Source organism: Chiloscyllium punctatum, chromosome 2 (assembly GCF_047496795.1).
Source record: "Chiloscyllium punctatum isolate Juve2018m chromosome 2, sChiPun1.3, whole genome shotgun sequence".
Lineage (NCBI taxonomy): Eukaryota > Metazoa > Chordata > Chondrichthyes > Orectolobiformes > Hemiscylliidae > Chiloscyllium > Chiloscyllium punctatum.
Genome location: NC_092740.1, coordinates 79149962 through 79175227, shown reverse-complemented (window position 1 = coordinate 79175227; position 25266 = coordinate 79149962). Strand labels below are relative to the sequence as shown.

The 25266-nt window shown below is 39.5% G+C and overlaps 1 long non-coding RNA gene across 1 annotated transcript; it reads left to right on the top strand.

Annotated features, from left to right (window-relative positions):
- The first annotated feature begins 948 nt into the window (after positions 1-948).
- Positions 949-10700, top strand: LOC140493317 (uncharacterized). The gene is made up of 3 exons (XR_011963643.1): positions 949-1001; positions 9289-9379; positions 9928-10700. It is a non-coding gene; the product is annotated as an uncharacterized lncRNA (long non-coding RNA).
- The last annotated feature ends 14566 nt before the right edge of the window (positions 10701-25266 follow it).

Genomic DNA, 25266 nt, shown 5'->3' with positions numbered 1-25266 from the left:
CTGGCTAGCACGTGGCACTGGTAGTAATCCCAAGATCACTACCTTTGAGGTCCTCCCTTTTAACTTCTCTCCTAGCTCCCTGAATTCTTCTTTCAGGACCTCATCTCACTTATATTGTTGGTGCCTATATGCACCAAGACAACTGGCTGTTCACCCTCCCCTTTTAGAATGCTCTGCAGCCAATCAGTGACATCCCTGACCTGAGTACCTGGGAGGCAACATACCATCCGGGAGTCCTGTTTTCAGCCACAGACCCGTCTACCTACTCCCTTCACAATAGAATCCCCCATGACAATGGCCCTCTGGGTCTTTTTCCCGCCCTTCTGAACAGCAGTGCCTGCCACGATCTTGACAACTGCTGCCCTTCCCTGGTGAGCCATCTCCCCCAACACGATCCAAAATCATATACCTGTTTTGGAGGGAGATGACTGCAGGAGACACCTGCACTGCCTTCCTACTCTTTTTCTGCCTTTTGATCACCCATTCATTGTCTCCCTCAGTAATTCTAACCCGAGGTGTAACCAGTTCACTAAACGTGCTATCCACGACCTCCTCAGCATCACGGATGCTCCACAGTGAGTCCATCCGCAGCTCCAGAGCCGTCATGCAGTCAAACAACAGCTGCAGCTGGACACATGTCTTGTAAATGTAAGAGTCAGGAACGTCAGACACATTCCTAAGCTCCCACATCAAGCAAGAGGCACATGCCACGGGTCTGAGATCCCCTGCCATTGTAAGCTTAGCTTTATATGAACTAACTGAAACCAAACAATGCACTTAAATAAATGAAAAAGAAAGATAAGAAATAAAAGCCTTACCTTACAGGGTCTTTTTCTTCCAGTTAGAGAAGGAGGGTGGGAGGGAGATGCTACACGTGTAGTATCTCGGGTTTAGCCACAGCCCAAATATAAATTAAGCCCTTACCTTCCCAGCAGCCCTCGCTTCACTCCTCCTTCTCTCCTCGCAGCTCTGGCAAAATGGAGGGTGTTTTAATTTAGAAGGTGAGATTTGAGAGTGAAATGTTCCATTGGGAGAAGAGGGAAATCTGGTAGAGATTGTAAAACATTACTATTTAGGCTGACCACAACATAGAATCAATGACACTTTTGTACAATTTGATAATCCAGTTCACAGGGCTGAATTGCATAGCAGTGAGCCGTGGAAAACCAGTAAGTTAAGGGCACATATATACAATATTTTTAAAAAGCTACTATCAAAGGAGTGACATACCACACTTTCTATTATTGCTATTCCTTATGGTACATAAGTAAATCAAGCAACAGTTTTTTTTTAATCCTATCATGTTATAACAGAGTATATTTTAGAATTCAGTTTAGAACTTGCCACATATGTTCAGTTAAAGTTATTCAATGGCACACGGACTGATTTAAAGGAGTGTTGTACTAGAGCACTTCTAGTACTAGTACTTCTCCAAGATCACCCTGGAGGAAAAAGATGATTCAAGACATGTTTTCCCAATATCTACAGCATCCTTAAAAGCCCCTACCCATCACTTCAACCATCCTGTCAAACATCAAACATGAGGAATACATGGGTATTTAATGTCTAATTTTGACACCATCCTTGCAGTTGTCTTTTAGCTACTGTCCGTGGTCTCCTTCCACTTTAATACATGATCCCTTTCATTCTGTGGTGTCATGCCTATAACCTCTCTCTAAACCACATTAATTAATGAGGCCCATTTTTATTCCCCTCATCTATTTAATTCCTGGCCACTCAACTCACCTTTCGTGCTTCTGCTTAATGGTCCCCTTCCTTCAGGCAATATTCATGTTCCAGAAATTAACCATTGACCTGCACTTTGAAGAACTGATCCTGCACCCATTATTCCTGTCATGCTGGTGTGCAGTCCCCAACCCACATTATTGCATTAAGGTTCTTGAATGTGCCAACCACTCCCAATTCACCTGGTTAATTTTTTTTTGTTAAATATATCCAAACCAGTTTCCATCACGCTCATTGCACTGAAATGACTGGAAGCAAAATTATGACCATCCTACTCTGTGACATTGACCATGGTGCATTATACTTCCTTTGCCTTTCCATCTTACTAAATATAGATTCACTGCTATCCTCCAGTGCCTTTCTCCATTACATTAATCCACAGAACTTTCCTTGTATTTGATTCACTGCTTTCTACCTGAACAGAGAGGATTCATCAAATGCAAACACATCCCTTCAGCTCTCCTCATCCTCTCCCACCACCTTCCATCTGAGAATCCCAAGGGTCTTTCTTCCTGCTTAATGGTTTCCCTTTGTGGTATTGCCTTAAGGCATAGTAAGAGCTAGCTTTTACAGTTCTGCTACTGATTTCATAGCTCTACCTCTCAAAACTACCACTGTGTTGCCAGGTTGCCTGTCCCTTATCAGAACTTGGATGAATCACAACTTCAATCAGTTTGATATTAGGAATTTTGAAATCATCACCTTTGGCACCAATTCCTTGCAATAAATCCATTCCCTGCCTCACCCATTAAACTGCCCATAATTTTCATGTTCTCTTCAACCATTTGTTGAGCTTGAACTCCCAAATGCTGGCCGTCACAAATATAACCGAATATCTCACAAGAGACTTGTTAGAACAATTCAGGCACCTGAACACTACTCACTGGTGCTCATTCCTTAAACCTCTCTTCCTTCACTTTTAGCAATCTCATGTGAATCTTCCTAATCTCCCCCTGACTGATTTGGCACCTGTTTTCCTTGCATCTATTTGAGAAGCAGGTTGCAATGCTTTCTCACCTTAAAGGCAATATATAAATGCAGGTTTTTGTTGCAAAGCAGGAAAAACAAGCAGAGGTTTTTACTTCAAATGTTCAAAGAAACACTCGCACACTTATCGAAACTGACTATTTTCTCTTTAGCCCCGAGAGATGTGTTCATTGCAAGCTAGATTCCCCCAGGGAAAATGTCTTCTAATTGTTGTTTCACTAATCAGTGTATTGTGGGAGCAACTTCAAGTGTGTGTGAATTACCTGCATACTTAACCTCTGTCTCCACGATACAGTGACTATCATAAACCAATGGTATACATGTTATTCATTTTTCTAAAATTCTTAAAGTGCTAATGTGCTATAGCTAAATACAATCGCTTCTGTCAATGTTGTTTAACCATTGTTAATTCCACCCACTTAAGCTGCTGCTATCCATCTCAGTTTGAAATACATTAGAGCCACTGTATCAGCCAAACATTTTGAGAAAATTAATTTAAATGTTGTATTTCTCAATGTATGCAGATCCAACAGAAATGTTATAGCAATATACCAACAGTGAATTTTAATCAAAAACAGAGAAACTGGCAAAGTGATGATTTGCTTAGTTCAAGCTTGTCCTTTGACAGTTAAAAATGAAAGAGGCCATACCAATCTGAAAACTTTTGCCCATCCTTAATTTTAAACTGAAATATTTCCCAGCTTGCACCTCCCTAAGTTTACAATATTTAAAATTAAAGACAGGTTAAATTTATGAGGGAGGAAAATCAGCAACAGAGATGAAACTATTTTGCTTTTATGTTTTGCAGGGTAAATTAATGTAGGAAGAAATAACACATTTGTAATTTCTATAAATGAAAGGTAACATCACTCCAATCAAATTTTTCCAAAATATGTCAAACAATGATGTGCCTGGGGTTAGAAATCAAACTGCTTTATATATCTTTACAGTTAATAATTTACATTAAGCATTACAACTGTCACATTCTTTCTATGTGCCTCATGTTTGATAAATTAGTAACAGACTGAAATCTGACCCAGAAATTGGAAGAGAAATATGAGATAAAATCCAATTATTCATAACCTTATATCAGGCACTTATATCAGTACATAATATCTGAACTTATATTAACTTACATCCTACCTGTCTGCAAAACTACATAAACAGAAATAATTACATTTTATGTTATTTTAACAGCACATGATTTAAAATGGTGTGGATCAGCATTTTAGATTTTAATCTGAATTTAACAGTATCGTTTGGAAATCTGACGTGGTGATGGAACTTGAGCTCAGAGTGGGCAAGATGAATGTCAAAGTTCATAGAGCTTTAAAATCATATCTGCTGTGAATCGTAGAATCCTTACAATACTGAAGCAGGCCATTCAGCCTATTGAATCTACACTGATCATCTGAAGTGCATTCCACCAAGACTCATCCCTCTCTAAACCTTATTCCTTGTAATCCTGCATTTCCCATGACTGATCCACTTAAAATATGGATTGCTGGGCGTTATAGGCAACTTAGCATGGCCAATCCACCGAACCTGCTCATCTTTGGACAGTGGAACGATACCCACACAGACACAGGGAGATGTGCAAATTCCACACAGACAGTTGCCCAAGGCTGGAATCAAACCCAGGTCCCTGATGGTGTAAGGGGGCAATTCTAACTGCTGAGCCACCATGAATGTCACAATGTTTGATGCATAAATTGTGGGATAAAACAATTCATTATCTTTACCAAATACCTAATGATATATCACAGTTCAATTCTGATCAACTTCAAATAAAATTAATACTGGGAAAATATAACATAAATTAGTCTGTTTTGCTTCCCAGACCATCTAAAATTTGGCTCAATGGTTAATACTGCTGCCTCACAGTGCTAGGGACCTGGGTTCAATTCTAGCTTGGGCAACTATCTGTGTGGAGTTTGCATGTTATCCCCATGTCTGCTGTAGGAATTCTGTGAAGTCATACAACAGAAATTGGTTCAACAATAATGAGGCCTTTTTATTTAAAGATAAGCCTATATACAAATTGAGTTAACTGGGAAACTACGTTAGCACATCTGAACTTGATGAGTGCTGCTTGTAGATGGAATACAATGTATGGGACTAATACATACACTCTGTTGGACAACAGGTTGTGATACACTTCTTTAACAAATGCACCATAACTCAACATACACAACAACAATTGTACATCCTCACTTCCCCTACTACCTGACCAACCCACCCACCGTATCTATCATCTCCTTAAATATTATCAACTGGCTTGTCAACTATGCTTTTCTTTCTGGAATCCAAACGATAGCTAATTATTTTGTTTTTATCTGGATATATTTCTAATTGCATTTTTAATTGCAAGTTCTGACCTAAAACTAAGTAGCCTGCAATTAATTTGAGTAACTCTGTCCATTTTTTCTCAGAAATATATCAGATTGGCCACTTTCTAGTCTGCTGCCATACACCCCCATCTCAATCCAGACTTGAAACACCTTTCCATGGATCTCTTGTTATTTCTCTCAGATTCACAAATAGCTTCCATAATGCCTTGGTACCTTGCCCTCTTTAGTAAAGTGAATGTCTCTAAGACCTTTTATTTATTGCCACGTTCCACATTTAGTTTGTATTCAATTCAAAATTTACCTGAACCATGTACCTTTTTTTTAAACACGAAGAAAATACTTATTAAATGTCCTTGTCAATTTTCATTTATCTTCTACACTTTTCTTTACTCTCTGAGGTTCCATTTCACAGCTAACAATTGACCTTTCTACTTAACTTTAATTGTGCACCTATTTTCTAAACCTCTCTTAATGTCTTTTCTTATTTTTTCATATTATTTCTCATCTTTATCACACCTATAGTTGTCGTATATCAGCCGATTTTGATTTTAGCTTGATTGTAACATCACCGGAGTGTTATGGTGCAAGAAAAGGCCATGTAGCCTACCATCCCTGCCCTCGTTTGTCAAATGAGTATCATTTGCTAGTGCCAACATCCTTATACTTTTGTACATTTATTTTTATCCAAATAATCATCCAATTCCCTCAGTTGAACCTGCCTCCACAAGGGCGCTTCCCAGCATTGCATTCCATATCCTAACAACTTGCTTAGTCATATCGTTTTTCTTTCCAAACTTCACCCTTGACGCTATTGCAGATCATTTTAAATCTATACTCTCTTGTTCTCGATCCTTTTATGAGGGGAAACAGTTTCTTCTGACATACTTTATCAAGCCAGTTCATGATTTTGAAAATCTCTATCAGATCTCCTTTGTGTCCCCTTCTCTCCTAAGAGAACAATCCCAAAATCTTCAATTTATTCTCATAACTGAAGTTCCACATCCCTAGAACAATTCTTGTAAATTGCTTCTACACTCTTTCCAATGTGTTCACATCCTTTCTATAATTCTATAATGGGCAGAATGATATACAATGTTAAGGTCTAATAAGTGGGCGGCACAGTGGCACAGTGGTTAGCACTGCTGCCTCACAGCGCCAGAGACCCGGGTTCAATTCCTGCCTCAGGCGACTCTCTGTGTGGAGTTTGCACATTCTCCCCGTGTCTGCGTGGGTTTCCTCCGGGTGCTCCGGTTTCCTCCCACAGTCCAAAGATGTGCAGGTCAGGTGAATTGGCCGTGCTAAATTGCCCGTAGTGTTAGGTAAGGGGTAGATGTGGATGTAGGGGTATGGGTGGGTTGCGCTTCAGCGGGGCGGTGTGGACTTGTTGGGCCGAAGGGCCTGTTTCCACACTGTAAGTAATCTAATCTAAGTGTGTTATATGAGTTCAACATTCACCTCTTTACTCTTATACTCTAAGCCCCTATTCCTAAAGGTGAGGATATTGTATGCTTTACTGACTGCTTTGTCTATCTGTCCTGCCACTCTCAATGATCTGTGAACATATACACCAAGATCCTCTTCTCCTGCACCCCCACATTAAAATTGGTGTATCCCCGATTTTGTAATATATTTAAATGTTCTTCCTACTCATCTGCCACCTTTCTGCCCTGTCTAATAACTTCTCAATGCCCTTCTGGAGCTCTATAGTGTTGTCCTCTTCACAATTTACAATTCTTCCAAGTTTCATGCCGTCTGTAAACTTTGAAATTCTCCCCAGCACACTAAGATCTAGATTATTCATAGGACCAGGAAAAGCAAGGGTCTTAAGAACAACCTCAGGGGAACTCCATGAGTAACATTTCTCCAGCCAAAGTAATCCATTAACCATGACTCTCTGTCTCCTATCAGTCAACCAATTTTGTTGCTATTGACCCTTTTTATTCCAAGATCTATAACTTTCTTCACAAGTCTGTTGTGCGGCATTTTAAAAAAATAATTGACAAGACGTGAGCCAGCCTAACATTTATTGCCCACCCCTAATTGCCCAAAGGGCAGTTAAGAGTCAGTTTAGTATGGATCTGGAATCACATGTAGACCAGACAAGGTAAGGACAGCAGTTTCCTTCTCTAAAGCATATTAGTAAACCAGATGGCATTTTCCCCAAATAATCCGCAGTTCATAGTCATCATTAGAACCTTAATTCCAGATTTTTATTGAATCCAAATTCCATCATCTGTCAGGTCAGAATTTGAACCCAGATCCTGAGAATATTACCTGAGACTATGGACTAATAGCATGGCAAAAATACCACTTGGCCATCACCTCCTCTCCTATTGTATCAAATGCCATCAGAAAACTCATCAGCTGCATTACTTTTATCCAGCCTTTCTGTTATCTCTTCAAAAAGTCCCAGAAAGATAGTTAAACATGATTTCCTCTTTAGAGATCCTCCTTCCTGACTCCTGAAGAAAGTATTCTTCCTAATCAACCAACCATTTACAATGTGACCACTATTCTCTCTCAAATAATCTGTCTCCAAAAGCATATCCAGTACCGATGTTAAACTGGCTACTCTGTAATTCCTGGGTTGATCCTTATAATCTTTCCCAAATGAGGCCTTAATATTTTCAATTTTCCAGTTTTCTAGCATCTTCCCCAAGCTTAGAGAAGACTGAAAGTACATGGCATATGTCCCTACAATATCCACTCTCACTTTCTTCACAAATCCTTATGTGCATCCCATCCAGTCTCAGCGCCTTGTCAACTTTAAGTAACAACAGTTTGTCCAACACTCCCTCCTGTCAATTTTAAACTCGTTTCATGGGCGAGTTCAATCCTCTGCCACAATGATGTTCTACAGTCAAATTTGCAAATTGCTATTTCCACCTTCCTTCAGCTAACTCGATCCTCAATTCCTTTTCTCCCTGAAATCTGTCCCATTCCAAAACAGTCTTCGTTTATTTTTGTATTGACCTGGCCCCTTTCTGTCTGGACTTTTAGGTCATTTTTTCAAAGTTGCTCACCATATTTAATTCAGCCATGTGATATTTTTAGTTATTCACAACTAGTATAGGATAGGTCATTTCAACGTCCAAATGTTTGCTTGTAAATTATATCTTCTGTTGCTCACTATGACTCATTGTATGTAGAGTTATGGCTTCTGATTTCAACAATGTTACACTCTTTCAATATCTTCAGACAAAATGCACTGCAAACAGTGCCACCTTCTGTCTTTGTAAAACAATGCAGTTTAGGAGAAATGACATATATCGTGAATGTTCTCATTTGTTTCAATGAAGGGTAATTTTATACTTCTGTATAAACAAGAGGTGCAATGCAGAGAATTTGGGCTACATATCACAGCCCTTTTACAGATGTGTGTCTCATGCAAATACAGCTTTCCTTCAGGAGCACTATATCATGTTTGGGATGCCTTAATTTCACACCTATGTGATATTTTTTATAATCTCGTCATTTTAAAGTCAGATTGTGCACATCAGGCAGAATCAAATAATCACACTGATGACCTTCATCAATGGGTCTGGCCATTTTCATTCTCTCCAAAAGGATGAAATGACAATCCACCATCTTATACTGGGTTCCCATGTACTTAAAGGTGAAGTGCCTGCTTTTCAGAATTGCTGATCAATGAGACAGTTAGGAGCTCTTTAGTTCCAGGGAATAGTGGCCATTGCAGGATCTGCAGCAGACCCCCAGAGCACTATCCCCAATGCAGGTTTAAGAAGAGAGGTGAATGGGATGTGCCTGTTGAAGCCAGCCAGGTAGTCATGGGAGAAGAGGAAGGGTATTATGGAAGGCAGGGTTGGCTGTATGAGCTACAAGGTACTTGATGACGATGCCCCTGCTGCAGCCAAAATCACAAGGAGGCTGCCAGTTTATTGGCAGTTTACTGTTCCTGGCCACCCTTGCCCTGCAAATAACGTAAGATGTGGATCTTAAATAGGGCAACTCAATTGGTCCTCAAGGTGGGAAGACTGTCCGTGTCTACCCCTCTTCCTAACTTACTTACAATATCATGAACTAAAAGGCAGCCAGGTGTACACTTTGGTATTGTTGGGTCATCAGATTTCCTGTTTATGAAGCTTCTTTCAAACTGACTTGTTAACATTTCTTGTACTTAGTTTGCTTTAAATTTATAACACTTTAGTTTCTAAACTAATGCTTTGCTTTACCACTATCTTAGAAATGAGCTGAATAGTTTTTTCTGTGAAATAGAAGTCCGGGAGATCTAAGAAATAATGGTGATGTATGCTCTTCAAAGTCACAACTTAAAGGTAACTATTTATAGTTTAACTAATGTTAAATGAAGTGATTTATAAAGAGAACACAAAGGCTTTTCAGTCTTTTATTTTGTTGGATATACAATTATTGCTAGTTAATAAAACCTTGGTTTATAAGAACATTCCTTTAAAAGTGATATTTCTGCAGGCAATAATTGATTATCAATTTATTTAAGAAGAAGACTGATAGATTTGTTAATGGGGACAGCCTGATGAATGGGACCATTTAATTTCTACTGGATATCCAATTAAATGCCTTCATCGCTAAAATAATATTTAAAAATTATAAGATACTTTCAGTATTTTCCCCTGGCATGGAATATTGTTTATACCTTCTTTGTAAATTATTATGAATAGTTTTGTATTGTTAATAGTCAACAATTAAATGGCAATTAGTTTAAAGTAACCTTTCTGCATAATTTCAAACACTTCCTTCCAAACATGTAAGGAGGGTTTTGAAATGAATAATTATTTATTGCGAAAGAGTGATCTTGAAAACAACTCATCTCTGATTTTCAATTCATTTTTCTCCTGCTCATTAGTTTCCTCGTGCCATGGATCATTATGTGAACAACAGTGCTGGCAGTTATCCTGTTCCCACAGGGTTTGAAGAATATTACTCTGCAAACAGTCGCTGGAGGTGCTAATGAGTACAGTGGTAGTGGATTGTTTCTTTAATCCATCTTTCCCTTCTTGCAGGGGAATGTCTAGTACTCGGAGACAGCCCAGTCAAAATGGATGGAAAAGAGGAGAAACAATCCTGCATACTTTTGGTAGTAAAAACCATTGATATACTAATAAAATGAAGCCAACCATAAAGACTGCAAAAGCAACCAATTCGACAATGATTGTCAGTCCATGATGCAGTGTGATGATTTTGTTCAATGTTCCACTATATATCATGTTAAAGATTTAATTTTATGACACTTCTCTCTTCCATACAGCTGTACTCAAAACAGACAAATGTAGACATCTCTGTGCTTTAGTTATGGCACACGCAGTTATTAAATGGATGATGAGCAAGTCAGGAAAGTCATGGCTTATGTACATTAACTTGCATACTTGATTGTCTGGAACAAACTAGTTTCAAGTAAAACTCTGTGTAAGGAACATAGTGAACAATATTTAAAGACAATTATGAACATCTCGTAACAACAGAATATAAACTGGTTTCAAACTGGATGAAGAGGCTTGATGAAATTATATATGTGGTGAAGGAGTCACTATGAAATATCAATTAATACTGAATTTAAATTGTAATCCTCTTTAAATTTGAAACTTAAGATATTTTATGATGACAAATTGACTTAAAATGAGAAAATGCACATAAATTACCTATATATGGTTTTGGTTTAGTAGTTTAAATTGAAGTGGAAATGTACTCACTGATTTCCAGTCTGACATCTCATTATTCAATGAATCCTGAAGAGGTCTTAACTTTCAATTGTAATTTTCTTTCATGAATATAATTCCATTCTTCTGTTCATTTATCTTGGCAGTAGCCTGCAACAGGGGAAAGTTAAGTCACCAACACTAATATCTCCATAAAATCACACTTTATAACATTAAATAAAACAAATATTTAATGCAACACTAACATGTTGCACTTTTAAATTCTATATTCTAAAATATAGAATTTAAAAGCAAAACAAAATGAGAAACAGCAAAATACACATTCTTCAGAGGTGTGCAACTTCAAAAGGTTTGAAGAGTTTTTACGATGGAAATCACTATCTCAGAGATTTGATATTGTGTGTCAGCTGTAGATCAATGTGAAATCTCTCACTCCTGAGCCAGATACTTGTGGATTCAAGTTCCACACCAGAAACATGTGCATATAACTTGACTAACAGTGGCTGTCTTGTTGGAAATATTGCCTTTTGAATGAGAGATAATACAAAGGATCTGACTGCTTTCTGAGGTGAATATAAAAAGATCGCAGGGCACCATTTGGATTAACAGAAGGGGGCTTTTCAGGCAGATTGGGTGACAGTGTGAGGGATTGGAAGAAGGGCAGTTAATGTGATTGATTGGGGTATCCAACTGGGAATCATAGAGAGGCTTGGGGGTGGGCAGAGAGTTAGTTTAATAGTAAGCCAGGAGTTAGAGCAGGTCGTAACTCCTCTTAAAATTTCTTGTCCGTATGAAAGATTGCATTTCATTTTGTATATTTGGTTGTGGAAGAAGTTGATGTACATTTTAAAAGCAAGTTCTGAAGCCCATTGTAAGTAGTTCTGTTTACACTGTTGTTTTGTACATCAGTAGAGGAGACTGAACTCAGACAGGCCAGCACCAAGGTATACATACAAAGTAAAATTCAGTCAGCCACATGTAGCATTTTGGTTTATTGAATTGTGAGCAGTTGTGGATGATAAAAGCAGTCATCTTGACAACAACTACCTGATTGGATATGGGTATTAGCAGAAACCTTTTCACCTTGGGAAAGGGATTGGTGTATTTTTCTCTCCTGTAAAATAGTTAAAACTTGAGGAAAAAGTTTATTTTCCCTTCGCCAGTTGCTCTAAGCTGTGGCTTTAAACAGTAACTAAGAGATTTTCCAGTTGATGTGTTCATGGCTCGCACTTGCTGCAAAAGAGGTGAAAAGGACATGGAGAAGAGTGAATGAAGAATTTTTATTCGAACGCAAATGTATTTTTGTCCAAATGCAAATATGCATTTGCCTGAATGAGTTTTAGAAGTGGGTTAGAGTTTTAACTGGTAGCGATATGTCAACCGTTCATAGTTGTTTACCTGTGGTTAAAATCCATTTATTTGTAATAAATAGTTGTTCTTATTAAGTACAGAAACCTGGTCCATGTTTTCTATGTTAACCTGAATCTAAAAGTATTTTACAGAAGAGAAAAGTACACCATTCCCCTTTTGGAAGTAAAAAGGTTTTGTCCTTATCATTTACACCCACAAACTATTCAGTTACACAGATGCCAGATAAATTGGGGACTCTGCATATTTTGATAATGTTTTTACCTTTTGTGATAACTCTAGGAATAGTGAGGCTTGATCTCCAGTGTGCAACTCCACTGAGGCATAGCATAAGGTAAGGGAGGTACACCCTCCAAAGTCTCTGCCTCAAAATCAGAGTTGGACACTTCTTCAGAAGGTACCAGACATGAGGTAAACACTGATCAGAAGTTTAAACTTTCATCTTTCAGGCCAGGTTTGGTCTCTGACTATTTGGACACCAGATGATTTAGGTCTATTTGTCACATAACTTCAATTTAGGGAATACATTTTAGTTGCAGTTTCCTTTCACCATCAGCTAAGGGTTTCCATTTTGGGCACATTTGGGGAAGATGCACCTGCAATTCACTCCAATTTTCTAAAATTCGTTCAGGCGATGTGGACAAACTTTAAGAAAATGAATATAGTAAGATGAAGTCTACATACGTAAGAATGAACATCAACGGGATTTATTGAACATAATTATTTACAAGGCACAGTAAGAGAAAGCATTCCATTGAAACCTTGCAGTCTTTGCCTCCAAGACAATGTGATGATGTTATTATGACACAGCTACTTTTGCACAGAATAAATATTCTTAAAATGAAGGTTTAATTAACCCTTTGTTTTGCAGCTATTCCACTCTAACATTTTTATCCCTATTGATAATGTACATTATTTATATTATTTCTTTCCCACTCAATGTCCCCTCCCCAAAAATCTCTACACTTTACAGGAATCATCAGTGGGGTGGTTCCTGAAAATGTTTACAGTTTACAGTTACTTGGGTGCATGCCGCACTGCTTTTCTAACCAGCTCTTGTCACCACTATTAGTGTCCATGTTGCTTTTTCCTGACATCAGCATATGCAGTCCTTCAAGCTACGGTGGCACAGTGGTTATAACTGCAGCCTCACAACACCAGGGACCCAGGTTCAATTCTAGCCTTGGGCAACTCTGTGTGGAGTCTGCACATTCTCCCTGTGTCTGTGTGGGTTTCCTCCTACAATCCAAAGATGTGCAGGCCAGATGAGTTGGTCATCCTATGTTGCCCATAGTGTTAGGTGCATTAGTCAGAGGAGAACTGGGTCTGGGTGGGTTACTCTTCGCAGGGTCGGTATGGACTTGTGGGGCCAAAGGGCCTGTTTCCACACTGTAGGGATTCTTAAAAAAACTTATATTTTATTAGCAAAATCAAGACACTCCTGTTCCTTCGGACTGTGCTATTTGGTACTCAGACAGGGTGTGATCTTGGCTGTTGAAGCCTATTTGCATTATGCCATTTTGCTAGGGCTGTGGATGGGGTGCCATTTTCAATATAGGTACATTTTTGTTCATGGTTCTGAGAATTCACAGCTATCATTGAAGGACAATCTATCATCCTGTAACTTAGTTCAGACAATTAACACTTCATCACATTGGGCTTTAGTGATCCGGATCCTCAGACAAGAATGCCACCCAAGTAGCATACGGCACCTTCCATGCCTTCTAATGTGTATTGAGCATCATAAATTGGAAAAAGATTGAGGGTGACATGATGCCAAAGGACAGATGGCTACAATACTACAGGGTATTGTGAATGTGATCAGGTGGTAGGGTAACCATTTGAAGCTGTCTGACAAAACAGTGACTTGCAGCCCAAATGCCTAATTTAATAGATGTGTGATGACCATTGATGGCGGTGGCTGCACTCCAGTATTGACTGTGCTTTTCTAGGACTTTGTCCAAGAGAAAAACCTCGGGTGTGCTGGTTTACAGTCACCTTGATTTTTTAAAATACGTGTTTCTGTAATGAATGGGAAGTATTGTGAAAGAAACAATGATTCTCTGCACTGGAGGCAGGGTCTTATCCCCATCATCTCAGGAAACCTTTAAAACAATGGTTTGGTGCATTTTCTGCAGAGGTCCTTTGTTGCTGCCGCGATGAAATTTTGGTTTTGCACTCTAAGATGATTCAGTTTTTGTTCAGCTTATCTGGATGCTGTTATCATTTGGAAAGCTTGGAATTGGGTTAAGGCAGAATTAATCAAAACCGAAGTTATAGGTGGCTTCTCACAGTGTTCCTTGTGATGTGAATACACATTTACAAGAAGGGTATCCAATTTAGGAATAAATACAGGAGTAGGCCATTTGGCCCCTTGAGTCTGCTTCACCATTCAATAGGATCATGGCTGATTTGATATTTGTATTGGTCTGTGGACTGTGTTGGTCTCAAGATCTTCACCGACTTCATTGCACTGCTGCTGGATCACTTTTCAGATTCTCCATTTTGGCTTGACGCTGGTTTGTTGGGCTGTCACAGTTGTCACTATACAAAAAAATGAGATCTACACTATGTAATAAGATGAGATCTTTGCTGACAAGACATGATAAAAGAAGACATTCTGCTGCAGCAGTACACATTCCAGTTCCAGCACTATATGATGTGACATCTCTATGACACAGTTGCTTTTGCACATGCTCAGAATCTATATTTAACCCTTTACTGTATATTTACTCTCCATAGAATTTCCAGAATCTAACCTTTTGCTGGGAGCACAGTGTTTATATGGCTTGTCCAGTCCAATTCTGGTCAATGGTAACTTCTAGGATGTCCCTAGAATGGATGGGAGGCCAGTGTTAGTAATTCCATTAAATTACAAAAAGTGATGGTTAGATTCTTAGATTCTGAGTTGTATAAGTAAACTGGGGACGACTGCATGGATTAGGTCACAGTTCGACATTTAGATAAAATTCACATGGGTAATCACAAACATTAAATCTTCCACAAACCATTTCATTCAGGCAGATAATAGAATATTTGTTGTTTCTTTTTTGTTCATCTCCACTGTGTTACATTGCTCAATGTATTTAAATCTGATAACCACATCAGATACATTAATAAAGTTTAAAAAGGATTTATTGGTTAAAAATATGCGTTTACAATAAGGATGTCCAAGTTAGACATAAAATCATAAGAAGTAGGAACTGGAGTAGGCCATATTTAGAATTAGAGTTAGAATTCAGCCCATTGTCAGGTGTACCCAAGAAGAAAGTACTGAGAATAGTGAAATGTAAACAATGTTGCCGCACTCAGCGCCATCTTAGGTACAAAGTACCTAAGTACAAATCTCAGGTACTAAACTAGATTAGGTACGAAAATAGAGAAATTAAGAGTAAAGCTAAAAGTTCTACATTGCAGTTCTTTAGGGTATAAATTAGAAAGTTCAAAGATAGATGTTACAATCCTTCTGTAGCCTAAAATCTCTCCATGCTGTTGGCTTTCCACACGTTGTCTCGGTCTCCATGCACTGCCAGGCTGAGATCTCACAGGCTGACAGCACTGGACCCCAGTCCGCTGGCTGCTCTGCTCTGGCCCTGTAACCGCTGGTCTCGCTACTTGGTTCGGGCCAATTGACCACTGGCCATCCCACTCTGCACTGGGCAGCTGAACACTAGCTGTCCCACTCTCCTCTGGCCCGCTGCCCACTAGCCATCCCACTCTGCTCCAGAACACTGACCACTGGCTGTCCTGTACTGCTCCTGCCCACTGATCACTAGCCATTCCATTCTGCTCCTGTCTGCCGACCACTGGCCATCTTGTTCTGCTCCAGCCCACTGGCTGTCCTGTACTGCTACAGCCCACTGACCACTGGCTGTCCTATTCTGCTCTGACCTGCTGGCCACTAGCCATCCTGTTCGGCTCTGGCCCACTGACCACTGGCTGTCCTGTCCTGCTCCAGCCACTGACCACTGGCTGTCCTGTACTGCTCCAGTCTGCTGACCACTGGCCGTCCCATTCTGCTCCAGCCCACTGACCACTGGCTGTCCTGTACTGCTCCAGTCTGCTGGCTACACTAGGCTCACTCCATGCTAGGCCCTCAGTGCCACCGCTCTTTTTACAAGTCAATGTGGATTAAAAAGAAACTAAAAACTTAAACCGGAAAAGGTAAAAAAGAGAAACAAAAGAGAATGGGACAGAATGCACAAGCCCTGGGCTGAGCCTGATCCTGTCTAATCCAATGCCACCACCTTCAGCCTGGTCTGCTATTCAATAAGATCATGGCTGATCTGACATTCCTCACATCCATTCTCCTGCCTTTTCCCAATAACCCTCGATACCTCGATTGACCAAGAATCTATCTACCTCGGCCTAAAATACACACAAGGACTCTGCCCCACAGCTGTCTTTGGCAAGGAGTTCCAAAACCTCACAACACACTGAGAGAAGAAGTTTATCCGCATCTCAGTCTGAAATTTGCATTGCTTTATTCTGAGACTATACCTCTGGTCCTACACTCACCAAGGTAAACATCCTCTCAGCATTTATCCTGCCAAGGTTGGCAAATGTAGTGCCACTCTTTAAGAAGGGCAGTAAAGTCAAGCCAGGGAACTCTAGACTGGTGAGCCTGACCTTAGTGGTGGGCAAGTTGTTGGAGGGAATCCTGAGGGACAGGATGTACATGTATTTGGAAAGGCAAGGACTGATTAGGGATGGTCAACATGGTTTTGTGCATGGGAAATCATGTCTCACAAACTTGATTGAGTTTTTTGAAGAAGTAACAAAGAAGATTGATGAGGGCAGAGCAGTGGATGTGATCTATATGGACTTCAGGAAGGCGTTTGACAAGGTTCCCCTTGGAAGGCTGGTTAGCAACGTTAGATCTCACGGAATACAGGAATACAGAGCTAGTTCAATGGTAGAAGACAGAGGGTAGTGGGTTGTTTTTCAGACTGGAGGCCTGTGACCAGTGGAGTGCCACAAGGATCAGTGCTGGATCCTCTACATTTTGTCGTTTACATAAATGATTTGGATGTGAGCATAAGAGGTACAGTTAGTAAGTTTGCAGATGACACCAAAATTGGAGGTGTAGTGGACAGCAAAGAGGGTTACCTCAGATTACAACAGGATCTGGACCAGATGGGCCAATCGGCAGAGAAGTGGCAGATTGAGTTTAATTCAGATAAATGCGAGGTGCTGCATTTTGGGAAAGCAAATCTTAACAGGACTTCTACACTTAATGGTAAGGTTCTAGGGAGTGTTGCTGAACAAAGAAACCTTGGAGTGCAGGTTCATAGCTCCTTGAAAGTGGAATCGCAGGTAGATAGGATAGTGAAGGCAGTGTTTGGTATGCTTTCCTCTATTGGTCAGATCAATGAGTACAGGAGTTGGGAGGTCATGTTGCAGCTGTACAGGACATTATTTAGGCCACTGTTGGAATATTGCATGCAATTCTGGTCTCCTCCCTATCGGAAAGATGTTGTGAAACTTGAAAGGGTTCAGAAAAGATTTACAAGGATGTTGTCGGGGTTAGAGGATTTGAGCTACAGGGAGAGGCTGAACAGGCTGGGGCCGTTTTCCCTGGAGTGTTGGAAGCTGAGGGGTGACCTCATACAGGTTTATAAACTTATGAGGGCATGGATAGGATAAATAGACAAAGTCTTTTCCCTGGGGTGGGGGACTAGAGGGCACAGTGCACAGGATTAGGGTGAGAGGGGAAAGATATAAAAAAGAGACCTAAGGGGCAACTTTTTCATGCAGAGGGTGGTACATGTATGAAATGAGCTGCCAGAGGATGTGGTGGAGGCTGGGACAAGTGCAATATTTAAGAGACATTTGGGTGGTATATGAATAGGTAGGGTTTGGAGTGATATGGGCCAGGTGCTGGCAGGTGGGACTAGATTGGGTTGGGATATCTGGTCGGCATGGAAGGTTGCACCGAAGGGTCTGTTTCCATGCTGTATATCTCTATGACTCTATGACTGTAAGCCCCTGAAGAATCCTATATGTTTCAATGAGATCACCTCTCATTTTTCTAAACTCCAGTGAGTAGTGTCTCTGTTTGGCCTTTGCTCATAAGACAATCTTTTTATACTGGGGATCATCTGAGTGAACTTTTTCTGAACTGTCTCTAATGAAATGATGGACTTTCTTAAATAAGGGGACCAAAACTGCCCACAGTGCTCCAGCCGTGGTCTCACCAGCACCTTCTACACTTACAGTAAAGACTTGCCCACTCTTATACTTCAACCTCTTTGAAATAAGGGCCAACATTCCATTAGCCTTCTTGATTACCTGCTGTGCCTGTGTGCTAGCTTGCTGGGTTGCGTGCACAAGTAACCCCAAGCCCCTTTATGTTGCAGCTTTCTGCATTTTGTTTTTCATTTCATACTGTCCTTTTGTCCTCCATTCTGAACTGAACAATTTCACATCATCCTACATTACACTCAATTTGCCAACTTTTTGCCTGCTTACTTAACCTATCAATATCTCTCTGTAAGCTGATTGCATCCCTCTTGCAACTTCCCTTTCCACTTTATATTTATGCTGCTCACAAATTTAGTTACAAAACATTTACTTCCTTCCTTCAAACCATAATTTAATTTAAAATCATTGAAAATTCCTTAAAAATCATGCTGAATCATTTCATAGTTTTATAATTGTTAATGGCCAGTTTCTTAATAAAATACAAGTTTCTTGATATGAAAGTATATTAAAAACTGTTTATTAGTGCCCAAGAAAATGAAAACAATTTGAAGACCCTTCCTCAGACCAGTGTAACAATTTAGAATATAGAACATTACAGCGTAGTATAGCCCCTTCGGTCCTCGATGTTGCCCCGACATATGAAACCAATCTGAAGCTCATCTAACCTACACTATTCCATTTTCATCCATAAGCCTATCCAATGACCACTTAAATGCCCTTAAAGTTGGCAAGTGTACGATGTTGCAGGCAGGCCATTCCACGCCTCTACCACTCTCTGCGTAAGAATCTACTTGTGACATCTATCCTATATCTGTCACTCCTCAATTTAAAGTTATGTTCCCTCGTGCTATCTATCACCATCCAAGGAAAAAAGCTCTCACTGTCCACCCTATCTAACCCTCTGATTATCTTATGTGTCTCAATCAAGTCACCTCTCAACCTTTTTCTCTCTAATGAAAACAGCTTCAAGTCCCTCAACCTTTCCTCATAAGACCTTCTCTCCATACCAGGCATCATCCTAGTAAATCTCCTCTGACCCCCTTTCCAAAGCTTCCACATCCTTCCTATAATGCGGTGACTAGAACTGTGCACAGTACTCCAAATGCAGCCGCACTAGAGTTTTGTATAGCAGCAGCATGACCTCATGACTTCGAAACTCAATCCCTCTACCAATAAAAGCTAACACACCATATGCCTTCTTCACAACCCTAACAACCTGGGTGGCAACTTCCAGGAATCTATGTACATGGACACTGAGACCACTCTGTTCAACTGCACGACCAAGAATCTTACCATTAGCCCAGTACTCTGCTTTACTGTTACTCCTTCCAAAGTGAATCACCTCACACTTTTCTGCATTAAACTCCAGTTGGCACCTCTCAGCCCAACTCTGCAGCTTATCTGTGTCCCTCTGTAACGTGCAACATCCTTTGGCATTATCCACAACTCCACGGACCTTAGTGTCATCTGCAAATTTAGTAACCCATTCTTCTACATCCTCATCCAGGTCATTTATAAAAATGACAAATAGCAGTGGCCCCAAACCAGATCCTTGTGGTACCCACTAGTAATTGAACTCCAGGATGGACATTTCCCATCAACCACCGCCCTCTGACTTCTTTCAGCTAGCTAATTTCTGATCCAAACCGCTAAATCACTCTTAATCCCATGCCTCCGTATTTTGTACAATAGCCTACCATGGGGAACCTTATCAAATGCCTTACTGAAATCCATATATACCATATCAACCACTTTACCCTCATCCACCTGTTTGGTCACTTTTTCAAAGAACTCAATAAGGTTTGTGAGGCATGACCTACTCTTCACAAAACCTTGTTGAATATCCATAATCAACTTATTCCTTTCTAGTTGATTATAAATCCTATCTCTTATAACCTTTTCCAACACTTTACCAATAACCATAGTAAGGCTCACTGGTCTATAATTACCAGGGTTGTCTCTACTCCTCCTCTTGAACAAGGGAACAATATTTGCTATCCTCCAGTCTTCTGGCACTATTCCTGTAGACAATGACGACATAAAGATCAAAAGCAAAAGTTCTGCAATCTCCTCTCTGGCTTCCCAGAGAATCCTATGATAAATCCCATCTGGGCCAGGGGACTTATCTATTTTCACACTTTCCAAAATTGCTAACACCTCCTCCTTGTGAACCTCAATCCCATCTTGTCTAGTAGCCTGTATCTCAGCAATCTCCTTGACAACATTGTTTCTTTCCAGTGTTAAAACTGACAAAAAGTATTCATTTAGCACTTCACCTATCTCCTCGGGCTCCATGCACAAATTCCCACTACTGTCCTTGATTGGCCCTAATCTTACTCTAGTCTTTCTTTTATTCCCAATATACCTAAAGACAGCCTTAGGGTTTTCCTTGATTCTACCTGCTAATGACTTCTCATGTCCCCTCCTGGCTCTTCTTAGCTTTCTCTTTAGGTCTTTCCTGACTAACTTGTAACTCTCAATTTGTTCTGGGGAAATGGTCAGTGGCTTTGTGGGAGACTTGATCTAGCCAGACCAAATACAGAACAAATGTGGAAAAATCTATACAAAACACACATGCAAGTGGCTTTGAGAGGAAAATAATTGTGTTAAAAATTCCCAATCTTTTACAAAGCTTGGACAATTGCACTGGAAGCAATATTAGTGAAAATAAATGCAAACTTTATGTATAACTTCTAAGTGTTCCAGATGACAGAGGCAAGTAATCATAATCACTAACGAAAAAGTTATTGATCTTACCTCTGCAATATCTTTGAGATTTGCCAGTTAAGAAGACATTAGTAGTTAGACAATAGTATATGCTGTTCCATTTATATAAATCAGACAAAAAACATTTTTAATTAAATTGCTGTAGTCTGACCAGATATTCATACCATCTGAACAAAAAAGCTCTCTTGAGTTTACAAACTGACCAATAGTGGCTTATTGGCTAGAACGACAATGTCTTTCTAAGTCTTCATCTTTGTAAGTCTGTGGTATTAGGGCCTGCCTAACTATAGAGTTCTTTATTTAAGAATCCCAACATGAAGTGGTGGAGGGAGAGAGGAAGGGAGATAGGAGGACGAATGGAATGAGGAAGAAGAAGACAAATGAGGAGGAAGAGGGAGGACAAAGGTAGTGGTGTGGTGTGCTAGAGGAGAGGGATGGAAAAGGAGGGGAGGAGGGAGGGGAGAAATTGTGGGGAGGAGAAGTGAAGACAAGAGAGGAGGATGTGGGAGCTAGGGAATGGGAGTGGGGTAAGACATGTGAGGAGGGAGGTAGTAGAACCAGATACAAAAACAACATTTAAGAGCCCATCTTTACAGATATATGAATAATCAGAGAAGAGAGGGATACAGACAGTGTCAAAAGATTTTAATTTAGAAAGGCATCATGTGTTGGTGCAGGCTTGGTGGGCTGAAGGGCTTGTTCCTGTGCTATACTGCTTTTTGTGCTTTGAAGGAGGAAGAGGATGAGAGGGCAGGAGGAGAAAGCATTGGAGGAAAAGGGAGGATGAAGATGGGGAATAGGAGCAGGAAAAGAGAAAAGGAGGAGGAGAAGAGGGGGAAAGGAGGGATGAAGTGATCGGAGTAAGAAGGTTTGAAGAGGTGGCAGCGATGAAGTCAAAGGAGGTGTAGAGGGGTGGGAAGGAAGCAAGGATTTTATTGATGGGAAATGGGATGGAAATGAAAAGGAGGAGCAGGAGAAGGCATATGAGGAGGCGAAGGAGGAAGAAGAAAACGGAAAGGCATCTTCTCTGATTTATTTTGGTTGTAAAATACTAATTCACAGACAGGAGTTATAGTATTAGAGTTGGAGAAAAGTCTGATTAGGTGCTTAAGTGGTATTCATGGGGCGAGAAGACAATTTTAAAAAAATTAGCTTCACTGATTGCTTAGCCATTTATTGCATGAGTAACTGAGTCTTAGAGAACCTTGACATTCAAAGGTCTGATTCCCTGTCTCTGGAGAGTTAGCTGATCTAGAGGAAAGTGTGCCTATGTGAGCAGAACTTGATTACTGTTCAGCAGATATGGCTCAAAATGCATGTGTGCATGGACATTGGGTGAGACTTTCACCACAATTCTGATTATATTTTTTCAGTGTTCAATTTTCTTCGCTTTTCTATTTGTTGATATTCTCACACTTTTCATTATGTCTGGCAAGGGATTTGGACTGATGGCTTACTGCTACTTCTCTGTTGCTACTGCCACTATGTAGTATCTTTCACATGAGAGTTTTATTTTCCTTCTTTCTTTATCTGTGAAGTTACTTCCATTCAGTTATGATGGTACACTCACAAGAACCATAGGGACAATGTCCAATTGCAGTTCAAATAAAGTCATTCCGACATTTCACCATGCCTCACTCTAGATTTGGACAGATTTCATGAGAGCTTTTCACTTTCATTACAAATGCCTCTGCAATAAATAAAGCTTTTCAAGTCCTACCTAATCACTTCTTTTCCAACAGTTGTTTTAAAATGCTCAATGTATAAATGTAATTCTTCAGATGTAAAATTAATTTTGTCTGATAAAGTAATTCTATATAATTAAGCATACAACTGTATACTAGAGAAAGAAAAAAAAAAGACATTTTGAGTTGATATTCACAATGTATACTAATGGAAAATATTCTATGTATTAAGGTCTCAGAAGCAGTCAAATAATTAAAAATAGTAAGTACATGTTCAATTATTAGAACATGTAACTAAATTCTATCTCTTTTCTTTACATTGCAAACCTTTAGAATGGCAGAAACTCTAAAACAAGAAAAGTGTTGTTACAGCATCAGATAATATGGATACAGAAAATGTTCCCAAGATTGCAAATGTTTGTTGCAAATAAAATTATTTTTTGGTTTTTCCCACTCATACTCAGCTATAAACCCAAATTAGGAAAATATGTCAAGGCAACAAAGATAATAGACAATAAAGCCCAGCACATTTTTATCACTTAATCCAGTCCAGCAAAGAGGTTTTACTAGAATAAGGCTTCATCAGTCCAAACCGGCAGTGATTTTTCAATGTCTATCAGCTTCTATAACTAATCTTTTCACTAATGAAACAATTCTAAAACCATTTAACCAGCCGTATACTTTCCAGTAGTAACAAAAAACAATATTTTGGTATTTAAACAACTTGTAGCCTCTCAGTCAGTTTGTGTGTCAGTCAATATTAAATTACAAGATAGGCATGTGACTTTGACTGGTCACAAATTAATGGCACTAGCTTCCAACTATTAAAATAATTACACCAGTCTCTGTAAAGCTAATGGTTTTAAACTTATTTGTGCTTCCTACAACAAGGATGTGCTCATAACAGCAATTGAAATAAATTTAGTGTTAGATTAGATTCCCTACAGTGTGGAAATAGGCCCTTAGGCCCAAACTGACCCTCTGAAGAGTAATCCACCCAGACCCATTTCCCTAACACTATGGGCAATTTACCCGACCTGCACATCTTTGGATTGTGGGAGGAAACCGGAGCACCCAGTGGAAACCCACGCAGACACGGGGAGAATGTGCAAACTCCATACAGACAGTTGCCCGAGGCTGGAATTGAATCTGGGACCCTGGTGCTATGAGGCAGCAGTGCTAACCACTGTGTCACCATGCCACCCAGTTAAAGCTGGATTATTTAGGATCATATGTAAGAGTTCATATTAAGTTAGGCAGACGGGTTCTACTTACTTAATTTCACTTGTGAACATTATATTCAGGTTTGGGCTACTGCAAGTTTAAGTAAAAGTACCAAACCAGACAACAATTTGTATTTTAAGGCCAATCATTTATGTAACTAAAAGTACATCTATTAGACTACTATAGTTACCAGTATTTTCATTTGCAATTTAGACTTCAGATAATTGAGCTTGGTTTAAGCATGAGTCAGGAAAAGTATTGCCACCTTGTCTGTAATCATTTAGTGTTTTAAACACTTAATTGAAGTGATTTTTAAGTGTTGATTATTTAAAAATGGGAAACTTGCTGATACCAGTATCTGCTCGTCCCTTAGATCAATACAGTGCTCCAAGGCGGCCTCTTGGACCATCTCAAGGATATTCCCTTTCCTGCAGTGGAACCTTCCAGTGCTCGCTGGTGTCGGCAATTCCATTGGTTTGCTGTACTCTGCAATAGTGTGAGAAATGGAATGGAATATACTGTACCTTCAAAACAAAAATGCATATTTTAGGATAAAAATGTGATCTTTATTCATATGAAATTTAATATTTATGACAGCAATTAATTTCAGAAGTGGTAAAAATATAAAATGTATGTAGAACTCAAACAGATTAAAATACGAAGGTATTTTAATCTGTTTGAGTTCTACATACATTTTATATTTTAAAGCTTTTTATAAAGCTTATATTTTAAAGAAGGTATTTTAAAGCTTTTTTTTGTACATTGTATAGAATTCTTAAGTTGAGAAAAGATCCATGAGAAATACTTAACTTCGCAGGAGTTAGTCTTCTCAATTTTAGGTTTCTGTAAAGTATATTTCAAAATTACTACAAAAGCAATACAATCCCACTGATAATTTTCCACATGTTCAAGTGATTCCAAATAATTTGCTCCTTTGGATGTGTTAGGGCAATGACTATTTTACATTTCTAATTCTTTAGGAAGCACAAACTTTCAACAGCATAAATGATTTGTTTATTTTAATGTTTCTTAGACTTTTTCTCCTTGACAAAGTATGTTTTGTATTTACAAACATAGCAATAAGGACCGGGAGTAAGCCATTTGTCTCTTGAGCCTGCTTTGCCATTTAATAAGATCATGGCAGATCTCAGTATAACCTCAATCCACAATTCCTCTCTACCCTGACAACCTTTCATCCCCTTGCTTACCAGGAAACTATCCACCTTGGCTTAAAAATATTCAAAGATTCTACATCCACTGACTCTTCAGGAAGAGTTCCAAAGATTCACGACACTCGGGTAGAAAAGAAAATCTCCTCAT